Source organism: Moschus berezovskii, chromosome 25, assembly GCF_049115385.1.
Source record: "Moschus berezovskii isolate FMDL1 chromosome 25, NW_MosBer_1.0, whole genome shotgun sequence".
In the NCBI taxonomy this organism is placed as follows: domain Eukaryota; kingdom Metazoa; phylum Chordata; class Mammalia; order Artiodactyla; family Moschidae; genus Moschus; species Moschus berezovskii.
Genome location: NC_142484.1, coordinates 50588876 through 50609237, shown reverse-complemented (window position 1 = coordinate 50609237; position 20362 = coordinate 50588876). Strand labels below are relative to the sequence as shown.

Below are 20362 nucleotides of genomic sequence, written 5' to 3'. Positions count from 1 at the left end.
TCATTTCAACAAAATGTCGGAAATCAGATTTTCCCCTTAGCCTTACCCAGAGAATCCCATGCAACTGCAGCAGAAAACTCTCCATCTTAGAGGAGTGAGACAGTGAAAGTAACCCACTTTGAGATTTATTATGTGACTGAGAGTAAAGGAATGGCATTAACATTTCCTAAGTATCTACTGTGCGCCAGTCCGTGTCCTGAATTCTGTCTGAAGTGAGAGTCGCTCAGTTGTGTCCGACTCTTTGCGACCCCATGGACTGTATGTAGCGCCCCCCAGGCTCCTCTATCTATGGAATTCTCCACGAAAGAATACTGGAATGGATAGCCATTCTCTTCCCCAGGGGATTTTCCTGACCCTGGGATTGAACGCAGGTCTCCTGCATGGCAGGCAGATTCTTTACTGTCTGAGCCACCAAGGAAGCCCATCTATCCCTTCCCAAAGCCCTGTGAAGTGAGCATCATTCTCTGTACTTGAGAGAGGAGAACAGTAAGGTTCAGAAAGTTGAAATAGCTGCTCAAGCTCACAGGGCTGCCAAGTAAAGGGCCCAGGATCCTCCCAAGGCACACACTAGGACTTACCATCTACGTTTGGGGCTGCATCAGAAGCTTTGTCATAGATCACACCATGGGGCAAAATACTGTAGACCTTGTCAGCTTTGTGGGCAAATGTCACTAACAGAGTGTCACCCACCTCTGCCTTGATGACGGGACCTAAGAAATGTTGAAAGGAGGAGGAAGAGATGAAAAGAGACAGAGAAGTGAATGGAAGCAGAAGAGTCACTCCCTATTAGATTACACGTCCCACTGAAACATCTCCCTCGTTCCAAATGTGACAGATATTTCACTGTACCCAGAATTCCAAGGTGGGCTTCTGCCTCAGAGAATCTCTTTCTTCGAGTAAAAGTTGCATCAACATACTCTGTGTACCGAGCCTTCCAGTATTTCCCTCCTATTCTGTTGTCGCCTTATGTGAAGTAGTGCTCAGAGTCACTGTGGAAAGAGAAGGGAGTTGACTGGGAATACACCTCCGCACATCCATAATTAAATGCCTTAATTATGGAGCTTTATTGTATTGTCTCTAGCCCATTCATCCACCCATCTCCCCAGAAAAGATAGCACAGTCTTCAGCCAAGTTCCCAGAAATAATCAACCAGCCTTAAAAGTCTTCAGAAGCTGTTTGCTGCTCAAGCTCATTTCTCTCTTAGCCATTGTACTTTCTTCCCCAGAGGTCCAGCAACCGAAGGAGGCACAGGTAAACTCCTTACTTACCAATATTGGAGTCCCAGATGGCGTGCTACAAAGTAACAAAGAGCTAACTGTTTTCTTTGCAGAATGAGCATCCCTCTCTCTCTTGCTGACGTCACTATGAATAGTCTCTGCAAATAGTAAGCTCTGATATCTGGCATGAGTAAGGAATGGAGTATCTAGTGAACCGAGTAGGTTAATCAGTGGAGTTACCATATAAACTATATACACGAAATACCAAATTTCAAACCTGTGAATTACAATAACATAACTTCCAACGAGTACTATCCCTCCTCTGCTTCTGTCACTGGTACCACCGCTCTTGCAGACATGCCGGCTGTGTCTTCTTCTTCTGCCTCTTCCTCTTATCTTGTTCATCCTGACTGTGTAACCTTCCTTTCCTTCACCTTTATTTCATCTTTTCCTTTCCTTTCTTCCCACAACCACACTGCATGCGTGTGCTCCTCGCCTTGTGTTTAGACCATAGTATCAGCCTCCTATCTATCTGTGCAGCATCCTCTATCTCACATTGGCTCCCTTGAGTTTTTTTCTCAGCATACGCACTGATACTCCAAAACCTTTAAAATAGTCATTTTCATTGTCATCTTATCTGCTCCAAAATCTCCAGTTGCTCCCATTGCCAATCAAGTAAAGCTCAGACAGACTGGAGGACCTCTGCAGAGGACATCCGGTTTGCTCCGGCCCTCTCTCCACTGCTCTGTGGAAGTGCTCATGCCCCACGCAAACCCCTCACCTGTCATTCACTCTGCTCTCGTCACTCTGCTTTATGGCAGATGCTTTGCAGTAACCCCTGCATCTAAAATTTCCCTCTCTTTCAAATTCACTTGCATAAATTCTATCATTCAAAAGACTCTACCTTAGTTTCCCTTCTTTTGTGACGTATTTCTGGCTGTCTTCACTCTCTCTACATGCCCAGAGAACTCACTGTCTGGACAGCTCATCTTAATCTTATTTGTAACTTGCAAAGTCACTTCTCTTCTCCTGTATATTCAGCTTCTTTCTGTACCTGAGATCGGGGACATTATCTTAGACCTTCCTGCATCTCTCATGTCACTTAGTACATAGTGTTTTCACATATTACACTAAATATCCATTGAATATAGCTTGATATTTCATATTTTATAAGGTGCTTTCTAATTTTGGAAGGCTTCTAAGACATAATTCTCAATGTTAATTTTCACTATTCTGTTTATGGGAAAATGCTAGTCAATAGGGAATGTTGATATCAAAGAGTTTTTCATAGGTGGTCACACAAATTCTTTAGGCAAGGTTAAATGTTATCACTTTGGTGGAAGAATGAATGAAATTTATAATGAAGGAAGTAAAAAGAATCTTATTGATCATAAAGACAATTTTTTAAACATTCCCTCAAACATGAAAAGGATTATAGGGTAAGAGCAATACTTGTTGATATCATACTGTATTTTTTGGAATGCTTTCCCAGACATATTTGCATATGATCCTACAATAAACGTCACATGGGTCTTCATCCACTTAATAAATTGTTAGATTCAATTTGAAAAATATTACATGCTATGGAAGCCCAGAGAAAATTATTCAGGTGTCAGTGAGACTTTACTTAAGAAGTTACAGTAGAGTTAGATTTTGAAGGGGGAAAGTGGCATTGTACTGGACAGGGAGGAATATGAAGTCTGGGCAGAAGGGGCTTCACTTATATCAGGCTGTCCTTGAACCAAAAAAGGTAACCTTCCTTGGCTGTTTCATCTCCCTGAAATAGAGTCCTGACTTATTCCCCCTTCAAAATTGTCTGCTTAATACGTGGAAGACCTTAGTCTGTTCTCTGTCAGCTCAGTAACTCTCATGGCACTTTATGCTGCAGCTTGCACACAGTAGATGCTTCTGAAGTGTTTGATGGATGAATACATGAATCCAGTGCTTTGATTTTGCCCGCAAATCTTAAAGCAATAGTTCAGTTCGGTTCAGTCGCTCAGTTGTATCCAACTCTTTGTGACCCCATGGACAGCAGCACACCAGGCTTCCCTGTCCATCACCAACTCCCGGAGCTTACTCAAACTCATGTTCTTCGAGTCAGTGATACCATCCAACCATCTTATCCTCTGTTGTCCCTTTCTCCTCCCACCTTCAATCTTTCCCAGCATCAGGGTCTTTTCTAGTGAGTCACTTCTTCACGTCAGGTGGCCAAAGTATTGGAGTTTCAGCTTCAGCATCAGTCCTTCCAGTGAATATTTAGGATAGACTGGTTAGATCTCCTTGCTGTACAAGGGACTCTTGAGAGTCTTCTCCAACACCACAGTTCAAAAGCATCAGTTCTTCACTGGTCAGCTTTCTTTGTAGTCCAACTCTCACATCCATACATGACTATTGGAAAAACCATAGCTCTGAGATACTCTGCAGTTATCTGCAGTACATACAATTGTATCTACAATTCTCAGCAGCATATACATTATGGGACTCAGAGCTCCTTAAATGATGCTATTATGCCATTTATGCAGTATGTACTCGTGAGAACAGTGCCTAGAACACAAATGAGATCACAGCAAAAAGCCTAACAGATGCCTCTCTTATGAGAGGCTCAGAAACATCAGCAAAGAGAGCTTACCTGCCAGAGGCCTTTAGGGGAAGACCACTGAATTTGTCATAGCCTTGAGGACCATAATCCCAAAGAATTTTTTCAGCCGCTATAAAGTAGTGTCTCTGTTGACCCTTCATCTTGGGGTGAGAAATACCACTTTTGCAGTTACCAACATTGTATTGCCCCAGCATGCCAGCTATAAAACAGAGGAAAACCAAGAGCCAATGTACAAATGCTCCAAAAGCAGTCATAGAGGAAGAATAGACTGATTCACTTGACTTCATGGACATTTCAAACTTTTGTACAGAAAGTAGAACCATAAACAAAGTTAAAAGTAAAAGTAAACAGTGGGTAGAGGAGTGTTTTAACACATATGACAAAAGATTAATACGTAAATATCTTTGATAAATAAGAAAGAAAAAAGTAAATATTTCAACAGAAAATGAGCAAAACATTGATAGGTTATTCACAAAAGAAATACTATTGGCCCAAGAACAAACAAACAAAAAAGTTCAACTTTAATAGTAATCAAGTGATACTGTTGTTCAGTTATCAAACTGTAAAGTTTGGAAAGACTATGTATTTATATATAAAGGTCTAGAAAATAGGGAAGATATTCATCAAAATGTCACACCATTATCTCTAGAGGTGATTGCTAATTTTAAAATTGAATTATATATATCTTCCAATTCTAAACATTTTCTCCGAGGGTATGGACAATTTAGTAAATGCTGTATTTCAGTACTGTATTCCAGCTTACGTGTACAACTACTGGCCAAATTTAAGAATCTAACTAATTTCAAATGGCTGCTAATGCCTTGATACATGTCAATGTATGGCAAAACCAATACAATAATGTAAAGGAATTAGCCTCCAGTTAAAATAAAAGAATGTTTTAAAAAAAGAAAAAAAAAACTAATTTCTTTTCAAATTTAAGGATCTTCTGTGGAGAACATCTACAATCTACCCTTTTCGGGAATCTCAAGTATACAACACAGTATTGTTGATAGTAGTCACCATTAGATCTCAAGGACCCATTTGTCTTGCATAACTGAAACTTTGTATTCTTTGAGATCTCAAGTGCTCTCACCATCACCAACATCACAAAGTTGAACTATGTGAGGTGGTTGATATATTAATTAGCTTGTGTGTAGTTTAAAGAGTTTACACCTTATATCAAAATATCAAGGAATTCATATGCAATTCCTATTTGTCAATTATACCTCAATAAAGTCTGGAGTGGGGGTGGAGAATGGTAGCTGTCATGTTCACCTTTGTCTTCTCAGGAGAGTGTCTGATACGTATTAACTGAGCAACTCAACATTTGCCGATTGAATTTAACTGGAATAACCTAGTGGACAAGTTTGAAGTTTGCTTTAAGTTTGAGGGGGATAAAAACGTGTTATGAAAGCAGCCCTGAAGTGCTGCATAGCTGTCCTTGTAGTGACTGTGTGTAGTTATGATCCAAATTGAATCATACATTATTTACTCCATGTTTATCCAACTGATAACATTTTTCTTTTTCTCTTCCTAGGCCAAACCTGTAATATGTCATATCTGTAATGTTGCCAATATTTCTTAACTGGCATCCAGTAGCCAGAATCTCTTCACTGAATCTTCTCTGCACGAAGACATATTTAGCTTCCTAAATCTTCCTAAATCACTGTGTCTAATGAACTAAAAGGGCTCACTATTACCTTCCAGGGGCTTCCCAGGTCAAGAACCCACCTGCCAATGCAGGAGAAGTAATATACGTGAGTTCAGTCCCTGGGTTGGGAAGATCCCCTGGAGGAGGGCGTGGCAACCCACTCCAGTATTCTTGCCTGGAGAATCCCACAGAGGCACCTGATGGACTGCAGTCTGTAGGGTCGCCAAGAGTCGACAGAACTGAAGGGACTCAGCATGCATGCATGCATTACCTTCCAGACGTTCCTTAGCCTTGCCATTCAAAACTGCTCCCCTGAGGCCCAAACTGCCTCTCTAAAACTTCTGCTTCGTCACTCCTCTGACATGAGCCTAAGGTCCAGCTAAGTAGACTTATTCCATGTGGTCCCAAGGAACCTGGACTGAATCATTCAACAGGTATTTAAGTCAACAAATGCTTATCATTCACCTTTCAAAGGATTTTGCACCTGTCATTGGATTGCTTCTCAATATTAAGAAGAACTCTCACAGAGCAGCCCAGAGATGAAATGGGCTGCTACAATTACTAGGCTAGGGCTATACACACGACTCCACATAAAATAGATCATCAACAAGGACCAACTGTAGAGCACAAGTAACTATATTCAGTATTCTGTAATATGGGAAACTTACATGGGAAAAGAATCTGAAAAAGAATAGATGTTTGACTATGTATAACTCATTTTTCTGTACACCTGAAACTAACACATCATACATAAATCAACTATACTCCAATATAAAATTTAAAAAAAATTTTTTTAAGAGATGTCCAAAAGGGAATTCAAGAATTGGATAGGGGAGTAGCCCAGATTATCTAGAAATCCCTTTCTGGTTGGTCCAGATTATCTAGAAATTCCCATTTCTGATTGTAAATTTTATTCTATTTAGAACTGCCCATGTGTTTTTCCCAGTTCATGCTGCTTCCCCTACTCGGAAAGCCTTTTTCTTATTCCTCATCTATCAAATTCCTACCCATATTTATAGGCTCAGATTAGGGACCCCCTCCTTAGGTAGTCTCTCTGACTGTTCCAGTTAAGTGACAAAGCTCAAAGAGCATTTATCATTCTGCCTCACATTTTATTCTTTTGTAAATGTGTAACTATATTTAACTACTAGATTCCAGGTTCCAGGAAGGTCTTATCAATTTTTTCAATCACCTCTTACCTGGTTCATAAGGAGGTAATTAATTAATAAATATATGTCAATAAGATGCCAAATAGGCATTATACATTTTCCTATGTTGAATATTTAATTGGAATAAATATAACACAGACAAGAATCCATCCAATAGCATGCACTGAATGAACACCATTGACTGTGTGGTTTAACTGTACCAACTGTAAGCATTTCCACACTGGCCTCCATCCTTTTTACCTTGGAGGTGATCACTGACTTGGCAGGTTATCATCCACTTTCCAGGATACTCAACTATCATTTCTATTGTCAGGAAGGTGGCTGGGAACAGGTTGACGACATCAGTCCGATGCCCTCTGCTGATGAAGGTGTTACCATAAAAATAGATGGAATGGATGTCTATCTCATTCCCCATCCCAAATAGGTGCCAGGACACTGATTCACCAACGCACATATCAGGTTCAGGGAAGTTCCCAAAGAGGTATCCATTGAGCGCTGAAAAACAGAAACACCGGTGAAAGACACTCCCCTGCAGAGCCCAGCAGAACCAGAAACAAAGGTAATATATACTCTAGCACAGCTGAAAAACTAGCAAAAATCACTGGGTTGTAATATTTTTGTGCAGAAAAAAATGTGGCTTCTTTGATAAAATGCAATCCCCAAAGGAATGAAAAGCATTAGTCTTTTCAAGAGAAAAGCACTCAATAAAAGTGATCAGCAGTAGGCACACAGCCTTGAGCTGCTCTGGGAACACAGTGAGATCAGGAGTAAACCAAAGCGCTGTTTATAATTCCAGGACAGCTTGGCTACCTCCTACTTTCATCTCTATTTGTATATGTACCTTCCCCACCAGATCTGTTCTGTGTAACTAGAAACCCTGTCTTACCTCACGTTGGGAAAGCTGACATACGGTAGCTACTTAAGTGACAAAAGCATGCAGCAAGAAGGAAAAGAAATGATTAGAAGGGAGGAATGAGGCAGTTCAGTTCAGTCACTCAGTTGTGCCCGATTCTTTGTGAACCCACGGACTGCAGCTCGCCAGGCTTCCCTGTCCAACACCAACTCCCGGAGCTTGCTCAAACTCATGTCCGTCCAGTCGGTGATGCCATTAACCATCTCATCCTCTGTCGTCCCCTTCTCCTCCCGCCCTCAATCTTTCCCAGCATCAGGGGCTTTTCTTCGCATCACGTGGCCAGAGTATTGGAGTTTCAGCTTCAGCGTCAGACCTTCCAATAAATATTCACGACTGATTTCCTTTAGGATGGATTGGTTGGATCTCCTTGCTGTCCAAGGGACTCTCAAGAGTCTTCTCCAACACCAACCACAGTTCAAAAGCATCAATTCTTTGGTGGTCAGCTTTCTTTATGGTCTAACTCTCACATCCATACATGACTAGTGGAAAAACTATAGCTTTGACTAATGGAACTTTGTTGGCAAAGTAATGTCTCTGCTTTTTAATATGCTATCTAGGCTGGTCATAACTTTCCTTCCAAGGAAATATATATTCCTGCACGGGCTTATTTCATGGCTGTCTATTCTGTTCATTGATCTCTGTGTCTGTTTTCATGCCAGTATGGTCCTGCTTGAATTAGTATGAAGTGAAGTCGCTCAGTCGTGTCCGACTCTTTGCGACCCCATGGACTGTAGCCTCCCAGGCTCCTCAGTCCATGGAATTTTCCAGGCAAGAGTACTGGAGTGGGTTGCCATCTCCTTCTCCAGGGGATCTTCCCAACCCAGGGATCGAACCCGGGTCTCCCGCACTGCAGGCAGATGCTTTACCGTCTGAGCCACCAGGGAAGCCTGAATTCGTATAGTTTTGTAATAAAATCAAGGAACACGATGCCGCTAGCTTTGTTCTTTTTCAAGATTGCTTTAGCTATTCAGGTTCTTTTGTGATTCCATACAAATTTGAGATTGTTTTTTCTATTTCTGTAAAAATGGTATACCATTGAGATTGAAATAGGGATTGCACTGTGTCTATAGATTGCCTTGAATATTTTAACAATATTAATTCATCTAATCCCATGGGTACAAAATATCTTTCCATTCATTTTTGTCTTCTTAAATTTTTTTATTAATATCATAATTTTCAATATATGGGGTTTTCACCTCTTTGGTTGAATTTATTCCTAGATATTTTATTCCTTTTGATGAAATTGTAAATGAGATGGCTTTCTTGACTCTTCTTTCAGATAATTCATTATTAATGTACAGAAATGCAACAGCTTTTTGTGTGTTGATTGTATATCCCTCAAATTTACTGGAGTCTTTAGCTTTTCTATATGCAATATCATGTCATCTGCAAATAGAAACAGTTACTTCTTTGTTTCAGATTTGGATGATTTTTATTTCTTTTCCTTGCCTAATTGCTCTGGCTAGGACTTCCAATACCATGTTGAATAAAAGTGGCAACAGTGTGCATCCTTCTCTTGTTCCTGATCTTAGAGGATTAGCTTTCAGCTTTTGCCGCTGAGTATAACCTTAACTGTGGGCTTGTCATATATGGTCTTTATTATGTTGAGGTGTGTTCCATTTATACTCCATTAAGGGTTTTTATCCTAAATGGATGTTGAATTTTGTCAGATGCTTTTTCTATGTCTATTGTGATAATCATATATTTTTATGCTTAATTTTATTATTGTGGCACACAACTTTAATGGATTTGTGGAAGCTGAACCATCCTTTCATACTTGGAATATATCCCACTTAATCATGGTTGTGAAACTTTTAATGTATTGCTGAATCTGGCTTGCTGATATTTTGTCGAGGATTTTTACATCTGTGTTCACCAGGAATATTAGCCTGTATTTTTTCTTTTTTTGTGTGGCATCCTTGTCTGGTTTTGGTATCAACACAATGCTGGCTTCATAAAACATGTTTGGAAAAGTTTCTCCCTCTTCTGTTTTCTGGAAGATTTTAAGAATTGGTATTAATTCTTCTTTGAATGTTTGATGGAATTAACCAAAGAAGTCATCTGTTCCTGGACTTTTGTTAGTTGGAAGTTTTTTGATTACCGATTACTACTTGCTATTAATCAGTCTGTTCAGAGTCTATTCCATCATGATTTAGTCTTGGTAGTCTGTATGTTTCCAGAAACTTATGCATTTCCAATAGGTTATCCAACATGTTGGTATATATTTGTTCATAGTAATCTCTTATGATCCTTTGTGTTTCTCATCTTTCCTTTCTGATTTTATTTGAGTTCTTTCTCTTTCTTTTCAGTTCAGTTCACTTCAGTCGCTCAGTCGTGTCTGACTCTTTGCGACCCCCTGAATCACATCACACCAGGCCTCCCTGTCCATCACCAACTCCCAGAGTTCACTCAAACTCATGTCCATTAAGTCGGTGATGCCATCCAGCCATCTCATTCTCTGTCGTCCCCTTCTCCTCCTGCCCGCAATCCCTCCCAGCATCAGTCTTTCCCAGTGAGTCAACTCATCGCATGAGGTGGCCAAAGTATTGGAGTTACAGCCTTAGCATCAGTCCTTCCAATGAACACCCAGGATTGATCTCCTTCAGAATGGACTGGTTGGATCTCCTTGCAGTCCAAGGGACTCTCAAGAGTCTTCTGCAGCAGCACAGTTCAAAAGCATCAATTCTTCGGCACTCAGCTTTCTTCATTGTCCAACTCTCACATTCATACATGACCATGGGAAAAACCATAGCCTTGACTAGACGGACCTTTGTTGGCAAAGTAACATCTCTGCTTTTTAATATGCTATCTAGGTTGGTCATAACTTTTCTTCCAAGGAGTAAGCGTCTTTTAATTTCATGGCTGCAATCAGCATCCGCAGTGATTCTGGAGCCCCAAAAAGTAAAGTCTGACACTGTTTCCACTGTTACCCCATCTATTTCCCATGAAGGGATGGGACCAGATGCCATGATCTTTGTTTTCTGAATGTTGAGCTTCAAGCCAACTTTTGCACTCTCCTCTTTCACTTTTATCAAGAGGCTTTTGAGTTCCTCTTCGCTTTGTGCCATAAGGGTGGTGTATTCTGCATATCTGAGAAATATAGATATTTCTCCCAGCAATCTTGATTCCAGCTTGTGCTTCATCCAGCCCAGCATTCCTCATGATGTACTGTGCATATAGGTTAAATAAGCAGGGTGACAATATACAACCTTGATGTACTCCTTTTCCTATTTGGAACCAGTCTGTTGTTCCATGTCCAGTTCTAACTGTTGTTTCCTGACCTGCATACAGGTTTCTCAAGAGGCAGGTCAGGTGGTCTGGGATTCCCATCTCTTTCAGAATTTTCCACAGTTTATTGTGATCCACACAGTCAAAGGCTTTGGAATAGTCAATAAAAGAGAAATAGATGTTTTTATGGAACTCTTGCTTTTTCCATGATCCAGCGGATGTTGGCAATTTGATCTCTGGTTCCTCTGCCTTTTCTAAAACCTGCTTGAACATCTGGAAGTTCACAGTTCACGTACTGCTGAAGCCTGGCTTGGAGAATTTTCAGCTTGACTTTACTCGCGTATGAAATGAGTGCAATTGTGCAGTAGTTTGAGCATTCTTTGGCATTGCCTTTCTTTGGGGGTGGGCAAGACAAGACCTGAAGACTATATACACTCTTCAGCACACTTGGGAAGAGGTTTCTAGGCACAGAGGGGGAGAAGACACATCTTACCTTCTTTGCACACCAGCAGTGGGCCGATTAGCCCAGAACAGATGTCCTTAGGGGCATCAATATGTGAATGGTACACCCAAGTCAGGCAGTTTGCATCTGCTGGGGCAGGAGCATACTCTTCTCTCACTGGCCAGACGTAGGTATAGTTTTTGCCAGGAGGAACCATGTCATCATCCTCGTTCCTTCCAGATGTTCCATCTGGATACAGGGCTCCTTTCAAGAAAAATGAAACAGTTAAAAGACAGAGATCACACATTATAGTGGAAAGAGCTAGAGCTTTGAAATCAAACATATATCAGGTAAAATTTATTTGCTATGGGATTGGAGACTTGTTACTTAAATTTTCACTGCCTTGGGTTTCTACCAATAAAGCTGGAATGTTTACATCTACCCCACAGAGATGTAAGAACTATGTGAGGCACTGTATATTGTCCTGCACAGAGTCAGATACTTCATAAACTTTTAAGAACAGATTAAGAAAAGGTATACAAGAATACACAGAAGAACTATACCAAAAAGATCTTAACGACTTAGATAACCACAATGGTGTGGTCACCTAGAGCCAGACATCTTGGAATATGAAGTCAAGTGGGCCTCAGGAAGCATTACTGCAAACAAAGCTAGTGGAGGTTATGGAATTTTAACTGAGCTATTTAAAATCCTAAAAGATGATGCTGATAATTAAAGTGCTACACTCAATATGCCAGCAAATTTGAAAACTCAGCAGTGGCCACAAGACTGGCAAAGACTGGTTTTCATTCTAATCCCAAAGAAGAGCAATGCCAAAGAATATTCTAAGTAACAGACAACTGTGCTCATTTCACATGCTAGTAAGATGATGCTCAAAATCCTTCAAGCTAGGCTTCAGCAGTATGTGAACTGAGAGCTTCCAGATGTACAAGCTGGGCTTAGAAAAGGCAGAGAAACCAGAGGTCAAATTGCCAACATAAATTAAATCATAGAGAAAGCAAGGGAATTCCAAAAAAAACATCTACTTCTGTTTCATGGACTATATGAAACCCTTTGACTTGACTGTGGGGATCACAACAAGCTGCAGAAAATTCTTAAAGAGATGCAAATATCAAGCTTCTGCACAGCAAAGGAAACTATAAGCGAGGTGAAAAGACAGTCTTCAGAATGGGAGAAAACAACTGACAAAGAATTAATCTCCAAAATATACAACCAGCTCCTGCAGCTCAATTCCAGAAAAATAAACGATCCAATCTAAAAATGGACCGAAGAACTAAACAGACATTTCTCCAAAGAAGACATAAAGATGGCTAACAAACACATGAAAAAATGCTCAACATCCCTCATAATCAGAGAAATGCAAATCAAAACCACAATGAGATACCATTCCACACCACTCAGAATGGCTGCTATCCAAAAGTCTACATGCAACAAATGCTGGAGAGGGTGTGGAGAAAAGGGAACCCTCTTACACTGTTGGTGGGAATGCAAACTAGTACAGCCACTATGGAGAACAGTGTGGAGATTCCTTAAAAAACTGGAAACAGAACTGCCATATGATCCAGCAATCGCACTCCTGGGCATACACGCCGAGGAAACCAAAATTGAAAGAGACACATGTACTCCAATGTTCATTGCAGCACTGTTTATAATAGCCAGGACATGGAAGCAACCTAGATGTCCATCTGCAGACGAATGGATAAGAAAGCTTTGGTACATATACACAATGGAGTATCACTCAGCCATTAAAAAGAATACATTTGAATCAGTTCTAATGAGGTGGATGAAACTGGAGCCTATTATACAGAGTGAATTAAGCCAAAAAGAAAAACACCAATACAGTATACTAATGCATATATATGGAATTTAGAAAGATGGTAACCTTGAGAGTATATTAAAAAGCAGAGACATTACTTTGCCAACCAAGGTCCATCTAGTCAAGGCAATGGTTTTTCCCCTGGTCATGTATGGATGTGAGAGTTGGACTGTGAGGAAGGCTGATCGCCGAAGAATCGATGCTTTTGAACTGTGGTGTTGGAGAAGACTCTTGAGAGTCCCTTATACTGCAAGGAGATCCAACCAGTCCATTCTAAAGGAGATCAATCCTGGATGTTCATTGGAGGGACTGATGCTAAAGCTGAAACTGCAATACTTTGGCCACCTCATGCGACGAGTTGACTCACTGCAAAAGACTCTGATGCTGGGAAAGGTTGGGGGCGGGAGGAGAAGGGGACGACAGAGAATGAGATGGCTGGATGGCATCACCGACTCTGTGGACATGAGTTTGAGTGTACTCCGGGAGTTGGTGATGGGCAGGGAGGCCTGGCGTGCTGTGATTCATGGGGTCGCAGAGAGTCGGACACGACTGAGCGACTGAACAACAACAACCACCTTAACCCTGAGTACGAGACAGCAAATGAGACACAGGTGTATAGAACAGTCTTTGGGACTCTGTGGGAGAGGGTGAGGGTGGGATGATTCAGGAGAATGGCATTGAAACATGTATATTATCATATGTGAAACGAATCACCAATCCAGGTTCGACGCATGATACAGGATGCTCCGGGCTGGTGCACGGGGATGACCCAGAGGGAGGACATGGGGAGGAGGGAGGTGGGAGGGGGGTTCAAGAAAGGGAACACATGTACACCCGGGGCGGATTCATGTCAATGTATGGCAAAACCAACCAATATAATATTGTAAAGTAATTAGCCTCCAATAAAAAAAATAAAAAAGGGATGCGAATATCAAACCACCTTACCTGTCTCCTGAGAAACCTGTGTGCGGGTCAAGAAGGAACAGGTAGAATATAGATATATAAAAATTCCACGTTTGTAAAATACCTTTAGTCCCATAGATTTGCTTTTCTTTTATAAATTTATTTTGTTAATGTCTTATGACAGCATATTAAATATTTCCCAATATGAGTTCAGTGAGCTAGTTTGCAGAAATATGACTTTATCACAGGAGTATATTTATCTCAGGTCAAAGGGGAGCTCCTGAAGCAGCCCATACAATTTGACTTTTCTTCAGGAAGTACAACTTTTTTATTCATGAATGGTTATGAATTATAGTGTCTCAAAAGATAAAACTTTACAAACCAAATTCATCAGAATTAATACTTTAATTTAAAATAAGCATTTTAAGGCATTCTTTTTTTTTCTTTTATTTCTTTCAATTGGAGGCTAATTACTTTACATTATTTTATTGGTCTTGCCATAACATTGACATGAATCTGCCCCCGGTGCAGTGATCTAAAATGCAAGAGAATCAATTAAACTGTTAAAACTTTATTTTTTCCCTAAAGTCAGAAATAACTAAATCCAATTAATTCTCCACTACGTGTGTATTTTTCACGTTTTTCAATTTAGAAGTTTCCTAGTTCCTGGCTGATTTCCCTGTCACACGATAGGCTCTTCAATCCACTTCTGTTTGGCTGTTGTTTGCTCAGGGAAAACCACCTTATTAATACTAACCTAAAGAGAAGATTTCAATAAGTCAGTCTGCCTCATAATGCATGTATCCTAAAAATATAAGCCATGAATTTAAAGAATAAATACAATCAAAGAAATTTCGTTTCCGCAAATGCCTATCCACAAAATGTTAATCACTGGTACAAAGGGGTATTAAATTATAGTATCCTCTTAAAACAAAACAAAACACAACAAAACCCTACCTTTCAAGGTCAGTTCAAACATAATCTGCAACAGATCCTTTCCACACATGATCCTTTCTCTTTTGAATCCTCTCAGCACTATATGCCTATTTATGGCATTCACCAAGTTCTTCCTGAAGTTTCAGTCATTCGGATAAAAACATATTTAATAAATACTAAGTCTGAGACACTGCAACTGGGAGCTACACAAAAAAGGACAGCTGGGATTTTTAAAAATAAAGTTTCCGTACTAATTTTACTATTTTAAAAACACAATGTGTTTCTTGCAAAAAAATCAGAAAACACAAACATTAAATGAAAAACACAGAACACAGAAATAAATCGTGTTAATTCAAGAACAATCACTGCTGGTCTTGACAAAAATCTTTCAAGATCACTTACTCTACATGAACATGAATACACTTCTTTTCTTCAACAAAAACAGGATGATACCACATACATTGTTTTATTATCTATTCCTATTTTTTTCCTGTTAATTAATATATCAAATTTGGCTTCCCTGGTGGCTTAGTAGCAAACTATCCACCTGCTAAGCAGGAGACGCTGGTTCAATCCCAGGGTCGGGGAGATTCCCTAGAGGAGGAAATGGCAAACCCACTCCAGTATTCTTGCCTGGGAAATCCCATGGACAGAGAAGCCTGGAGGGGTACATCAAGTACAACCATTAGAATCTGACAGGCAAAAAAAAAGAATTTGACAGGCAAAGATGGAGATGAGATTATTTAGGCACAAAGAGAATGAGAGGTCTAGAGATAAGAAAGCTGGTTTGTTTTATTCCTTTACTTTGCTATTCTACTTACAAGGGTAAATACATAATGTTGAAAGCTTCAGGTCGCTTTGACCTTTCCCCGCTCCAAAAGAAAAGGGCAAAGGCAAACACTGGTGTTCACAGGACAGTGGTATCTTTGCTACTCCTGTCAGGACTACCATTACCAACCCCAACAAACCCACAACTATTGACAGTTCCAGGAGATCATGTGCTGAGGGACACCTCTACAACACAACCACAAATGACTACCACCTCTTCCGGAATCCACAGTTGATGAAGTGCGTTAACTCACTCAGACATTTACTTAGCAGTTACTACGTGTGAGGTACTATGTTAGCTGCGGGCCCTCCAAAGATGAATAAGGACCTCAATAGCAAGTTCAGCTTTCAAAAGTAAATGTCCTTCAGCAGGACCTGAACTAAAAAATGAGGACAAGTTCGTACCCAATACAGCGGCTATCACTCCAAAACAAAAACCCAGAAAATAACTAGTGTTGGTGAGGATGGAGAGATACTGGAACCCTTGTGCATCGCTAGCAGAAATGTAAGATGGAGCAGCTGCTATACAAAACAGTTCAGCGGTTCCTCAAAAAACTAAACAGGATTATCATGCTATCCTGAAATTTCACTTCTGGGAATACCCCAGAAAAACTTAAAGCAAAGACTGGAACAAATATTTATACATCTATACTCATAGCAGCTATAGTCATAATAGCCAAAAGGTGGAAGGAACTCAAGAGTCTGATGAATGAATGATTAAACTAAACGTTGGGCATAAATATACAATGAAATATTATTCAGCCTTAAAAAGGAAGGAAATTCTGACACTCGTTACAACATGGATGAATCGGGAAGACATTGTGCTAAGTGAAAGAAGCCAATCACAAAAGGACAAATATTCTATGATTTCACTTAAATGAGGTACTGGAGTCGTCAAATTCAGAGAGAAAGAAAAAAAGGAGAACGGTGGTTGCCAAAGGTTGAGGGGAAGGGAGAACAGGGAATTATTGTTTAACAGGTATAGTGTTTCAGTTTCAGAAGCTGAAAACGTGCTGAAGAAGGACAGTGATAAGGACATACCAAGGTGACTGTACTGAATGCCACTGAACTGCACACTTAAAAATGATTGGAATGGGGGAATTCCTTGGTGGTCTCATGGTTAGGACTCCGAACTTTCAGTGCCGGGAACTGGGTTCAATCCCTGGTTGAGGAATTAAGATCCTACAAGCTGCATGGTATGCCAAAAAACAAACAAGAAAAGGTTCAAATGGTAAATTTTATGTTATATCTATTTTGCGTGCATGCATGCTAAGTCACTTCGGTCATCTTCAACTCTTTGCAACACTAAGTATTGTAGCCTGTCGCACTCCTCTGTCCATTGGATTCTCCAGGCAAGAATACTTGATTGGAAGCCATGTCCTCTTCCAGGGGATATCCCCGACCCTAGGATCGAAACCACACCTCTTGCATTGGCAGGCGGTCTCTTTACCACTAGTGCAACAGGTATATTTGGCCACAATTAAAAAAAAAAAAAAAAACTCTGAGGAACATTATCTATAAGTGCTACTATGAAATAGCCAGGACATATTGTTAAGTAATAAAACAAGGTAGAGAAAACAAACAGTAAGACACTATATCAAAAGAGCGTGGAAGAATATATAGCTATACACAGATATTATACAGACATTTTCTATTACTACTGTAATTTTTAATGGAAAGATAAACAAAAAGCTTTTAAAAAAAAACAACTACCGCCAAGGGAAGGAAAGAAGGTTACGATTCCGCTGGTAAAGAATCCACCTGCAGACTCCGGTTCAGTTCCTGGGTCGGGAAGATCCCTTGGAGAAAGGATAGGCTATCCATTCCAGTATTCGTGGGCTTCCCTGGTGGCTCAGACGGTAAAAAAATTGCCTGAAATTCGGGAGACCTCAGTTCGATCCCTGGGATGGGAAAATCCCCTGAAGGAGGGCATGACTACCCATTCCAGTATTCTTGCCTGGAGAATCCCCGTGGACAGAGGAGCCAAACAGGCTACAGTCCATTGGGTCTCAAAGAGTCAGACACGATGAGTGACTAAGCACAAACACAGTCCAGAAACTAGACTCCTCTGAACGTACCTTGTCGTATATATCAAGTTTTTAAACATGATTATAAAATAAATCTAAACCAAAAAAATTTTAAGTTGTTCCTCAAAATCAAAATGAAAAACAAACCTAAACTGTACTGAGTTAAACCAAACAGAGGAGTACTTAACTCTAAAACACAGTAATCTGACTGCACATCCTTGGTGAAATACATCCTAAGGACATAAGAAATACAAAGAAACCTTACAGGGCTTTCAGTAACGATACTGATATGATTCTGAAATTAAGTAACGTCTGTATAGCATGAGAAGAAACAAAAATTCTAAAAATATTAAATAAAAACAAGTTATCAGTATAAACTCATGCTGAACTATCTTTTTTTAAAAAAGTATTTCCTAGGTCCGGAGAAGGCAATGGCAAGCCACTCCAGTACTCTTGCCTAGAAAATCCCATGGACAGAGGAGCCTGGTAGGCTGCAGTCCGTGGGGTCGCTAAGGGTCGGACACGACTGAGCGACTTCGCTTTCGCTTTTCGCTTTCACACATTGGAGAAGGAAATGGCAACCCACTCCAGTGTTCTTGCCTGGAGAATCCCAGGGACGGGGGAGCCTGGTGGGCTTCTGTCTATGGGGTCACAGAGAGTCGGACACGACTGAAGTGACGCAGCAGCACCAGCAGCAGCTCTATCTTTAAAGAGACCTATAAATTACTAACCTAGTATCAATAAACGTAGCACCCAGATAGCAGTCTGTAAAAATCCGTGAAAATTCTCTCCAACTAAAAGGAACCAGCACTCCCTAAAGAAAGTGATAATTCAAGTTCTGAGGCAGAATTTTATGAAATAAGGTTGGATCATACCAGACAGCAAGGAAGCTATCAGAAACCACTAGGGTAGTATCAAAAACACTTACGAGCTATCTTGAGAGTTGCTCACTACCAAAAATAGAACAGACTCAGCCACAACAAAATAACAAGTGCAATGGACTGGAACACATAAAATATGGGAAAAATCCCTGAGTTCATAATGATACTTGAAAGGAGAACAATGATATTTGAAAGGACAAAGATCTCATTAGTCACTTTTGAAAGATTCTTGGGAATCAATTTATTATTCTAAAACCTGACAAAGGAGAACAGTTGCATATTTACTGTCTTTTTCAGATAAACTGAACATAAGAGTAACTCAACAGTCCAAAATCAACGTGAGAAAGTTTTTGTTTAAAGTATTCTAGCTGAGAAATGAAGAATGATTGAATATCACCATTTTACAAACCCCTAATAAAATTATAGGGTAAAAAGCAGATATTACAGTGCCTTGGAAGGATTCTTTCAAAACAAAGACAGACAGAGGAACATGGTCAAAAACACCAGAGGGATGCAAACAGCAAAATAAAGTCAGAGAAAATCTGTAGGGCAAGTGTGTTACAAGCAAAAAGGAAGAAGGGAAACAGAAGGAGAAACTATAAATTAAGAGACACATCAGTTCAGTTCAATCGCTCAGTCATTCCGACTCTGTGCGACCCCATGAACCGCAGCGCGCCAGGCCTCCCTGTCCATCACCAACTCCAGGAGTCCACCCAAATCCATGTCCATCGAGTCGAGGATGTCATCCAACCATTTCATCCTCTCTCGCCCCCTTCGCCTCCTGCCCTCAATCTTTCCAGCATCAGGGTCTTTTCCAATGAATCAGCTCTTCGCATCAGGTGGCCAAAGTATTGGAGTTTCAGCTTCAACATCAGTCCTTCCAATGAACACCGAGGACTGATCTCCTTTAGGATAGACTGGTTGGATCTCCTTGCAGTCCAAGGGACTCTCAAGAGTCTTCTCCAACACCACAGGTCAAAAGCATCAATTCTTCTGCGCTCAGCTTTCTTCACGGTCCAACTCTCACATCCATACATGACCACTGGAAAAGCCACAGCCTTGACTAGATGGACCTTTGTTGGCAAAGTAATGTCTCTGCTTTTTAATATGCTGTCTAGGTTGGTCATAACTTTCCTTCCAAGGAGTACATGTCCTTTAATTTCATGGCTGCAATCACCATCTGCAGTGATTTCGCAGCCCAGAAAAATAAAGTCAGCCACTTTTTCCACTGTTTCTCTACCTTTTTCCCATGAAGCGATGGGACCGGATGCCATGATCTTAGTTTTCTGAATGCTGAGCTTCAAGCCAACTTTTTCACTCTCGTCTTTCACTTTCATCAAGAGGCTCTTTAGTTCTTGTGCTTCTCCAGCCCGGCATTTCTCACGATGTACTCTGCACAGAAGTTAAATAAGCAGGGTGACAATATACAACCTTGACGTACTCCTTTCCCTATTTGGAACCAGTCTGTTGTTCCATGTCCAGTTCTAACTGTTGCTTCCTGACCTGCATATAGGTTTCTCAAGAGGCAGGTCAGGTGGTCTGGGATTCCCATCTCTTTCAGAATTTTCCACAGTTTATTGTGATCCACACAGTCAAAGGCTTTGGCATAGTCAATGAAGCAGAAATAGATGTTTTCCTGAAACTCTCTTGCTTTCTCCACGATCCAGCGGATGTCGGAAATTTGTTCTCTGCTGCCTCTGCCTTTTCTAAAACCCACTTGAACATCTCGAA

The 20362-nt window shown here is 40.5% G+C and overlaps 1 pseudogene across 1 annotated transcript in view; it reads right to left on the bottom strand.

Annotated features, from left to right (window-relative positions):
* Positions 1 to 20362, bottom strand: part of LOC148773944 (ferroxidase HEPHL1-like) — a 122510-nt pseudogene that overhangs the window by 38868 nt on the left and 63280 nt on the right. The window contains exons 7-12 of the transcript XR_016036398.1: positions 19872 to 20023; positions 11271 to 11483; positions 6877 to 7131; positions 3847 to 4015; positions 850 to 989; positions 579 to 710 (exon numbers count right to left, since the gene is read on the bottom strand). The product of XR_016036398.1 is annotated as a ferroxidase HEPHL1-like (transcript). The remainder of the gene's footprint in view (positions 1 to 578; positions 711 to 849; positions 990 to 3846; positions 4016 to 6876; positions 7132 to 11270; positions 11484 to 19871; positions 20024 to 20362) is intronic.